A 10,086-nucleotide genomic window follows, 5' to 3' on the forward strand; every position below is an offset into this window, starting at 1 on the left:
ATAAAAGATTTAGATGTTTAAAAAAACCACAAAGTTACTTTTAAAAGCGTGGATTAATATTTTTATAATGTAAGAGTATGAAATACCTTTCAAAGCATGACATAAAACCTGGAAGTCCCTAAGAAAAATATTGACAAATTATACCACACCATATAAAGTAAAATGTCTGTATGATTAGAAGCATAATAAAGTAAGGCAGGGCCAGGAGCAGTGGCTCACGCCTATAATCCTAGCATTTTGGGAGGCCGAGGTGGGCAGATCACCAGAGGTCAGGAGTTCAAGACCAGTGTGGCCAATATGGTGAAACACCATCTCTACTAAAAATACAAAAATTAGCTGGGTGTGGTGGTGCATGCCTGTAATCCTAGCTACTTGGGAGGCTGAGGCAGGAGAATAGCTTGAACTCAGGAAGCAGAAGCCGCAGTGAGCCCAGATCATGCCACTGAACTCCAGCCTGGGAGTCAGAGCGAGACTCCCTCTCAAAATAAAAATAAAGAAATAAGCAAGTCAAAAGAGGAACTGGGACAATACGTGCAGCACATGTGACACAATGAAAAGACAGTTTCCTGAATGCGCAGACTTCTCTTCCAAGTCTGGACCTGACATACAATAGCCTATTCATCATCTGTACACGCGTTACACACGTCATAAACTCAACATGTCCCAACTGATGTGTAATATTCTTCCCCAAAACTGCTCTTCTTTCAGTGTCCCCTCTCTCTTTAAATAGCAGCACTATTATCCAGTTGTTTAAATGAGAAATTGAGACATCGACTGACAAATTCCTTTCCCTTCCTCTCCTAACCTTCATTAATCATGCTATAAATTCTTCCTGCTAACCACATTTGAATAATCCAATGTGACAATCTTCATTGTTGCCTCCATCATCTCTAGCCTAAATTATATCATAAACTTCTAACCACTGTCCTGGTATCTGCTCTCATTCCCATTCTTTATGCAGCAGCCAAAGTTCTGTTTTTAAAAAATAAATCTGATTGTGTCATCCACTGCTTCCAGCTCCACAAAGGGTAATGTCCAGTATTCTGAACTTGGCCTATGAGGTCCTGAGTAATATTTATCCTTGTCTTCTTTGACTCACCCTTGCTTACCTTTCCCATCTTTCTGTCTCTCAAACTGGTCAAATATCTTCCCAACATATAGCAGTATTTGTCTGGAAAGTTCTTTTTCTTATTCTTCAGCTGGCAGATTATATCTCATCCTTCTTCTTCATTAAATGGCACCCACTACCAGAGTAGGTTGGATTTTTCTTTAAAAAGTGTCTAAAGGCAATATTAAAAGACCTCAAAAGACTGAATGCAAAGGTATTTCACAAATGACAAAACACAGCCAATAAACATAAAAATGTTCAATACCATTAATAACTACAAACGCAAATACAAATTGGAATAATGAAATATTTCCCACTGACAGATTGGTAAAGTTTATACCCAAAATTGGTAAAGGTGTGCATAGATGTAAATTAGGATGGCAATTTGACCATATCTGCTGCCTTTTAAAAAAATATTAAGTGGTCATTTGCTCTGAGTCAACAATGATAGAGTTTGCAAAGTACTAGGAGTTTGGTGCAGCTCTAAGGAGGAGAAACTGTTGAAACGGAAAGTGTTAGCTACTTGTGTCAAAGATTAAAAAGAGGAAGGTGGACCCTAAGAAATGGGCAATGTGGTTTTTTGTTGTTGTTGTTGTTGTTGTTTTGTTTTTTTTGTTTTTTGAGACAGAGTCTTGCTCTGTTGCCAGGCACCAGGCTGGAGTGCAGTGGCACGATCTCGGCTCACTGCAACCTCCGTCTCCTGGGTTCAAGCAATTCTCCTGCCTCAATCTCCCGAGTAGCTGGTACCACAGGTGCGTGTCACCACGCCCGGCTAATTTTTGTATTTTTTAGTAGAGACAGGGTTTCACCATGGTCTCGATCTCTTGACCTTGTGATCCGCCCACCTCGGCCTCCCAAAATGCTGGGATTACAGGTGTGAGACACTGTGCCCGGCCGGCAATGTGGTTTTAAAATAGTGAGTTGTATGGGGAGGGAAGGGTAAAAAGAGAAACCACAGCTACTTTGGAGGCTGAGGCAAGAGGATCGCTTGAGTCCAGGAGTTTGGGGGCAACATGGGCAATATAGTGAGATCTGATCTCTGAAAAGGGAAACCAAAGAGGACAGAATTCTTGATGCTGGCTTAATGACATCTGAATGAACTGATAAGCAACAGTAGAGAAGTAAAGGACTGTTTTATACAATCCTGTAGGTTCCACATGTTTTAAAATACTTATTTTGCCATAATTTTGAAATTATAGGAAAGTTGCAAGAATAGAACAATCATATATTCATTTCCCAGATTCACCAAATTTTTAAATCTTTCACCACATTTACTTTATTATTATTTAACTATCACCTATAGTTAGATATATATATATACACATATAAAACATATAATTCATTTATTCTGAACCACTTGAAATTAGGCTTTATGAGTCATGATTTTATATCTCTTTATACTATGCGTTTTTCTTAAGTACAAAAATATTCTCATGACCATAATCTGGTTATCAATTTCAGAGAACATAATACTAATGCAATACTTTAATCTACAATCCGTATTCCAGTTTTGTCGATATCCCAATAATATTCTCTAAAGCATTTTTCCCTCCAGTACAGGATCTAGTCTAGGATCATATATTTCCTTTAATTGCTATGCCTTTGTATTACTCTTTACTCAGAAACAGTTTTCTAGACTTAAAAAAAAAAAAAAGTCTTTCATGATATTGCCATTTTTGCAGAATACTGGTCAGTTTAGAAAATGTTTTTCTGGCCGGACGCAGTGGCTCATGCCTGTAATCCCAGTACTTTGGGAGGCCAAAGCAGACAGATGGCTTGAGCCCAGGAATTCAAGACTAGCCTGGGCAACATGGTGAAACCCTGTCTCTACAAAAAATACAAAAATTAGCCAGGCATGGTGGTGTGCATCTGTAGTCCCAGCTACCTGGGACGCTGAGATGGGAGCATCACTTGAGTGTAGGAGACAGAGGTTGTAGTGAGCCTTAATTGCACCACTACACTCCAGCCTGGGCAGCAAAGCAAGGCCCTGTCTCAAAAAAAAAAAAAAAGTGGAAAGAAAGAATATGTTCTTCATTTTGGTTTGCTGAGGTTTCCTTGTAATTAGATTTTAGTTATGCAGCCCTGGTCAGATATTTTGTAAGTGATGTTGTATCCTTCTCAAAGTATTTGGAAGTGTACAAAGTCTATCCCTTATGGATGATGTTAATGATGTTAATTTTGATCCTGCTGTCAAGAACTGTGAAAGGTCTGAGACCTTTTTGCTGACGCAGGTCAGTGAAGATGCTGGTCTGACTTCTTGAGTCAGACACAAAAGGTATTATTATTCATGGTGCTGCTGCTAGTATGAGAAGCAGCATATTTACCTCTATTCTCAATGCCCCCAAGTTCCACAGGAATAATACAAATAGGTTCTGATGAGTATCCACATATGCAGTCGGTTGCATTACAGGAGAAAGACCTTGAGCTTAGGGAACTCAAATCTTTTATAATGAACGATAAACATTATTTCATTGTCCTATGCAGGGAGAAGCTATCTATCTTCTAAAGCTGCTTACAATAAAAACATTCCTAAAAAGAGAATCCAGAACAAAATGCAGTATGTTTCTGCTCATGAGATTTGCAGAAATAGTGGGGACCCTTGGAAAATTTTCTGCCATCACCTGGTCAAGGTGTTGCATGGTTTCTCCACTGTACAGCAATTATTTTTCCTTTTGCAACTAACAAGAAGTTTGGAAAAAACAGGCAAATATCCTACTCTTATCATACTTATCATCCCTCTAGATTAGGCATCTATTGATGACCTGCCCCCAAAGTCCTTTTCACAGTGCTAGTTGCTATATGGTTTTAGTCTTGCTATTATCCTCTGGATGGATTCCGTACTTTTGCTGTGATTGTTTGGTGGATGTTGTAGTCTTCCTTACCTGGGAAACAGTAACACTTCTTTTGAGGAGACAAAGTAATATTCCAAAATAAAAAAGAAATGAATTAAGCTATTCCTAAGGGACTGAGAAAATCAAATAATCATGGGGAATAAATCTTGCATATATCATTTTTACTTACAGAGGTCTTAAATGCAGAATTTAAAAATTGCTCAATAAAATTTTAACTTTTTAATCTTAAACCTCTATTGGTTTCCAGTTGGTTTCATTCCATCTGAAGATGAATGCCTGTAACTATAACTACCACCCATTTAGAAAAACAATTATTCTTCTTTGTTTTTCTCTTCCTCTCACTTCTTTCTATGCTGAGCTTCTAATAACGCTTAACTTACGTGCATTGCTTAAAGAACTCCAGGAACAGGCCTTGAAAAACTAAGCATGAAATCAAGGTTGTGGAACGTTCCACCCCAGGAAAAATGCATTTCATCTGTTGTAGTTCATCTATATTCCTGTCGCAATCAAGCTGACACCAGTCAGACGATTAGTTGTCCCGTTGCTCAAGATAGTCATCAAGACCAGACATATTGCTCCACATGTAGTCAACCCCTGTGCATGGTCCATATCCAAGGTTCCTATAAAAACTCTCTAGCTAGCCTGAGAAACTTGAGATGGCCTTTGTGACATGAGTCCACTATCTTCCCTGGTTGTCAGCTCCTAGATAAACCTGCTTTTTCTCCCACCAACTCTTATCTCTCAAGTTTGGCTTTTGAGCTGTGAGCAGGTAAACCTGAGTTCTGTTACATGCCTATACTTAATGTTTTAAGTTATTATCAGCAGGGATTTTTAATGCTGTTACATAGTTTTGATTAATATTTGGAATCCCTTTGGGAGGCTGAGGTGGGTGGATTGCCTGAGGTCAGGAGTTTGAGATCAGACTGGCCAACATGGTGAAACCCTGCCTCTACTAAAAATACAAAAAGAAATTAGCTGGGCATGGTGGCACACATCTGTAATCCCAGCTACTCAGGAGGCCGAGGCAGGGGAATTGCTTAAACCAGGGAGGTGAAGTTTGCAGTACATCGAGATCATGCCACTGAACTCCAGCCACATTCATAGGAAAAGGGGGAGAGTACTAAATCAAGGGAACACCCAGGGGGACAAAAGAATCTGAACAACAGCCTTCAGCCCCAGACCTTCCCTCTGACAGAGACTACCCAAATGAGAAGGAACCAGAAAACCAACCCTGCTAATATGATAAAACAAGGCTTTTTAATATCACCCTCCCCACCCTGAAATCACACTATTTCACCAGCAATGGATCCAAACCAATAAGAAATCCCTGATTTACCTGAAAAATAATTCAGGAGGTTAGTTATTAAGCTAATCAGGGAGAGATCAGAGAAAGGTGAAGCCCAATACAAGGAAATCAAAAAAAAGATACAAGAAGTGAAGGGAGAAATATTAAAGAAACAGATAGCTTAAAGAAAAAACAATCAAAAATTCAGGAAACTTTGGACACACTTTTAGAAATGTGAAATGCTCTGGTAATTCTCAGCAATAAAATTGAACAGGTAGAAAAAAGAAATTCAGAGCTTGAAGACAAGATATTTGAATTAACCTAATCCAACAAAGACAAAGGAAAAATAATAAGAAAATATGAACAAAGCCTCCAAGATGTCTGTGATTATATTAAACCAAACCTAAGAATAATTGGTGTTCCTGAGGAAGAAGAGAATTCTAAAAGCTTGGAAAACATATTTTGGGGAATAATCAAGGAAAACTTTCCTGGCCTTGCTAGAGACCTACACATGCAAATACAAGAAGCACAAAGAACACCTGGGAAATTCATCACAAAAAGATCTTTGCCTAGGCACATTGTCATCAGGTTATCCAAAGTTAAGATAAAGAAAAGAATTTTAAGAGCTGTGAAACAGAAGCACCAGGTAACCTATAAAGGAAAACCTTTCCTATTAACAGCAGATTTCTCAGCAGAAACCTTGCAAGCTAGAAGGGATTGGGGCCCTATCTTCAGCCTCTTCAAACAAAACAATTATCAGCAAAGAATTTTGTATCCAGCGAAACTAAGCATCATATATCAAGGAAAGATACTGTCGTTTTCAGACAAACAAATATGTGATACACCACATAAACAGAAATAAAAACAAAAACCACATGGTCATCTTAATAGATGCAGAAAAAGCATTTGACAAAAATCCAGCATCCTTTTATGATTAAATCTCTCAGCAAAATTGGCATACAAGGGACATACCTTAATGTAATAAAAGCCATCTATGACAAACCCACAGCCAACATAATGCTGAATGTGGAAAAGTTGAAAGCATTCCTTGTAAGAACTGGAACAAGACAAGAATGCCCACTCTCACCACGCCTCTTCAACACAGTACTGGAAGTCCTAGCCGGAGCAATCAGAGAAAGAAATAAAGGATATCCAAATCAGTTAAAGAGGAAATCAAACGGTCACTGTTTGTTGATGATATGATCATTTACCTTGAAAACCCTAAGAACTTCTCCAGAAAGCTCCTAGAACTGATAAAAGAATTCAGTGAGGTTTCTGGATACAAGATTAATGTACACAAATCAGTAGCTGTTCTAAACACCAACAGTGGCCAAGCAGAGAATCAAATCAAGAACTCGACCCCTTTTACAAGAGCTGCAAAAAAAATAAAATACGTAGGAATATACCTAACAAAGGAGCCAAAAGACCTCTACAAGGAAAACTAGAAAACACTGCTGAAGTAAATCATAGATGACACAAACAAATGGAAACATATCCCATGTTCATGGATGGACAGAAACAATATTGTGAAAATGACCATACTGCCAAAACCAATCTACAAATTCACCTCAGTCTCCATCAAAATACCACCTTCATTCTTTACAGAATTAGAAACAAAAATTTTGCCAAGTGTAGTGGCTCACACCTGTAATCCCAGCACTCTGGGAGGCCAAGGTGGATGGATCATGAGGTCAGGCGATCGAGATCATCCTGGCCAACATGGTGAAATCCTGTCTCTACTAAAAATACAAAAAAATATATATATATATTAGCAGGGCATGGTGGCACTTTCCTGTAATCCCAACTACTCAGGAGGCTGAGGCAAGACAATCGCTTGAACCAGGGAATCAGAGGTTGCAGTGAGCCAAGATCGGGCCACTGCATTCTAGCTTGGGCAACAAAGCCAGACTCCGTCTCAAAAAACAACAATAACAACAAAAAAGACCAACAATTCTAAAATTAATATGGAACCAAAAAAGAGCCTGCATAGCCAAAGCAAGACTAAGCAAAAAGAATAAATCTGGAGGCATCACACTACTTGATTTCAAACTATACTATAAGGCCTTAGTCACCAAAACAGCATGGAACTAATACAAAAATAGGTACATAGACCAAAGGAACAGACTAGAAAACCCAGAAATAAACCAACTTACAGCCAACTGATCTTCAACAAAGCAAACAAAAATTAAGTTTCTGACTTTACGTGGAGCTGAGTCAAATTAGAGAGCCAAGTGAAATACAGGGGTAGAGGAAGGGGAATATAAAGGAAATAAAGAGGAAAGGATGCCCTTTTCAATAAATAGTTCTGGGATAATTGGCTAGCCACCTGTAGGGGAATGATACTGGAATCAACTCAAGATGGATTAAGGACTTAAACCTAAGATCTGAAACTATAAAAATTCTAGAGGTTAACATTGGAAAAACCCTTCTAGACATTGGCTTAGGCAAGGATATCATGACTAAGAACCCAAAAGCAAATGCAAATAAAAACAAAGATAAATAGTTGGTACCTAATTAAACTAAAGAGCTTTTGCACGGCAAAAGGAACAGTCAGCAGAGTAAATAGACAACCCACATAGTGGGAGAAAGTCTTTACAATCTATACATCTGAAAAAGGACTAATATTCAGAATCTACAATAAACTCAAGCAGTAAGAAAAAAAAATCCCATCAAAAAGTGGACTAACAACATGAATAGACAATTCTCAAAAGAAGACATACAAACAGCCAAAAAACATATGAAAAAATGCTCATCATCACTAATGACCAGGGAAATGTAAATCAAAACTACAATTTGATAACACCTTACTCCTGCAAGAAAGGCCATAATCAAAAAATCAAAAAACAGATGTCAGTGTGGACGCAGTGAACAGGGAGCACTTCTGCACTGCTGGTGGGAATGTAAACTAGTACCACCACTATGGAAACAGTGTGGAGATTCCTTAAAGAACTAAAAGTAGAACTACTATCAGATCCAGAAATCCTATTACTGAGTATCTACTCAGAGGAAAAGAAGTCATTGTTTGAAAAAAAATACTTGCACATCCATGTTTATAGCAGCACAATTGCAAAATTGTAAAACCAACACAAATGCCTATTGATCGATGAGTGGATAAACTGTGAGGCATATCTATATCTATATCTATATACATATATGTGATGTAATACTATGCAGCCATAAAAATAAATCAATTAACAGCATTTGCAGTGACCTGGATGAGATCAGAGACTATTATTCTAAGTGATGTAACTCAGGAATGGAAAACCAAACATCGCATGTTCTGAGCAATATGTGGGAGCTAAGCTATGAGGACACAAAAGCATAAAAATGATACAATGGATTTTGGAGACTTGGGGGGAAAAGTGGGAGGGGGCAAGGGATTAAAAGACTACAAATGTGCAGTACATACTGCTCAGGTGATGTGCACCAAAATCTCACAAATTGCCACTAAAGAACTTACTCATGTAACCAAATACCACCTGTACCTCAATAACTTTTGGAAAAATTAAAATAATAATAATTTTTAAAAGGTCATTGTCCACACCCCCAAATTGGAACTTTTGTCTGCAGTTGTATTGAATCTTTAAATCAGTTTGGAGATGTATTTGCTTTCTAGGTCTGCCGTAACAGATCTTGGCGGCTTAAACAACAGAAATTTATTTTCTCAGAGTTCTAGAGGTTAGAAGTCCAAGATTAAGGTGTCCGTAAGTTTACTTTCTTCTGAGGCCTCTCCCGTTGACTGGCAGATGGCCACCTTCTCACTCTGCCCTCATCCGGTCATTTCTTGGTTTGTGTTGTCTGTGTCCTCATCTCCTCTTTTCATAAAGACAACTGTTGCATTGGATTAGGGCCCACACATATGACATAATTTTACCTTATTTATCCAAATACAGTCACATTTTGAGATAGTGAGGGTTAGGACTTTAACACAGGAATTTGGAGGAGGGGAACCCAATTCGGCCTGTAATGGGAACACTGACATTTTCCCAAAATTGAATCTCCCAACCCACGAACACAATATATCCATTTTCCATTTATTTTAATATTATTTAATGCCCTTCATAGGGAATAACACATTTTGCTGAAAGGCGTTAAATAATATTGAACATCATATTGGGTAATCCTTTATTTAACGAGATCCCCTTTTCTCTCTTTTGTACCGTGGTTTAAATCCTAGAGGCTGACATTTACGGGCCCCATTGGAGGGCTCCCCTGTCTTCTGGGCTCTGGCTGAGTTAAACCAATGGGAAGCATGGGCAGGAGATCTAAAAGGAGATATTCACTTCTCCACTTCTTGGGCTGATGGGCTGATGACAGTTGGCAGCTGTTGTGTTCCTCTACTGATTATTCCAGCTCTCGCCCAGTAGCCTTCTTCTGTAGCCATACCTTTCTCGATGAAATCAGGTTCAGATAACTGCTCCCTTTCAGTTTTGCATTCAGATCCATGGTTAGTGTTCCATTTTCTCCTTGGGGTTCTTCACCATTTGTTGTTGGTTACTTTTGATCCTGGCAACACTTCTGTTACCGATCCCTTCACTACATTGCCCTCAACGTCTACATTTCAGTGTGCCTTTTTTTTTTTTTCTGCTAGGAAGTACACTTTGTTTTTTTACTCCTATGTACTTTATAACGCTTGAAGCTATTTAATATGGAATATTTTAAAATTACATTCTCTGTTGTTGCTAATGTATAGAAATGTGACTTCTTCATTACACTTAAAAACCCAGTAGGCCGGGCGCGGTGGCTCACTCCTGTAATCCCAGCACTTTGGGAGGCCAAGGCGGGTGGATTACCAGGTCAAGAGATCAAGACCATCCTGGTCAACATGGTGAAACCCCGTC

The sequence above is a fragment of the Sapajus apella genome, unplaced genomic scaffold (assembly GCF_009761245.1).
Source record: "Sapajus apella isolate SASKATOON/1434 unplaced genomic scaffold, GSC_monkey_1.0 scaffold84, whole genome shotgun sequence".
NCBI lineage: Eukaryota > Metazoa > Chordata > Mammalia > Primates > Cebidae > Sapajus > Sapajus apella.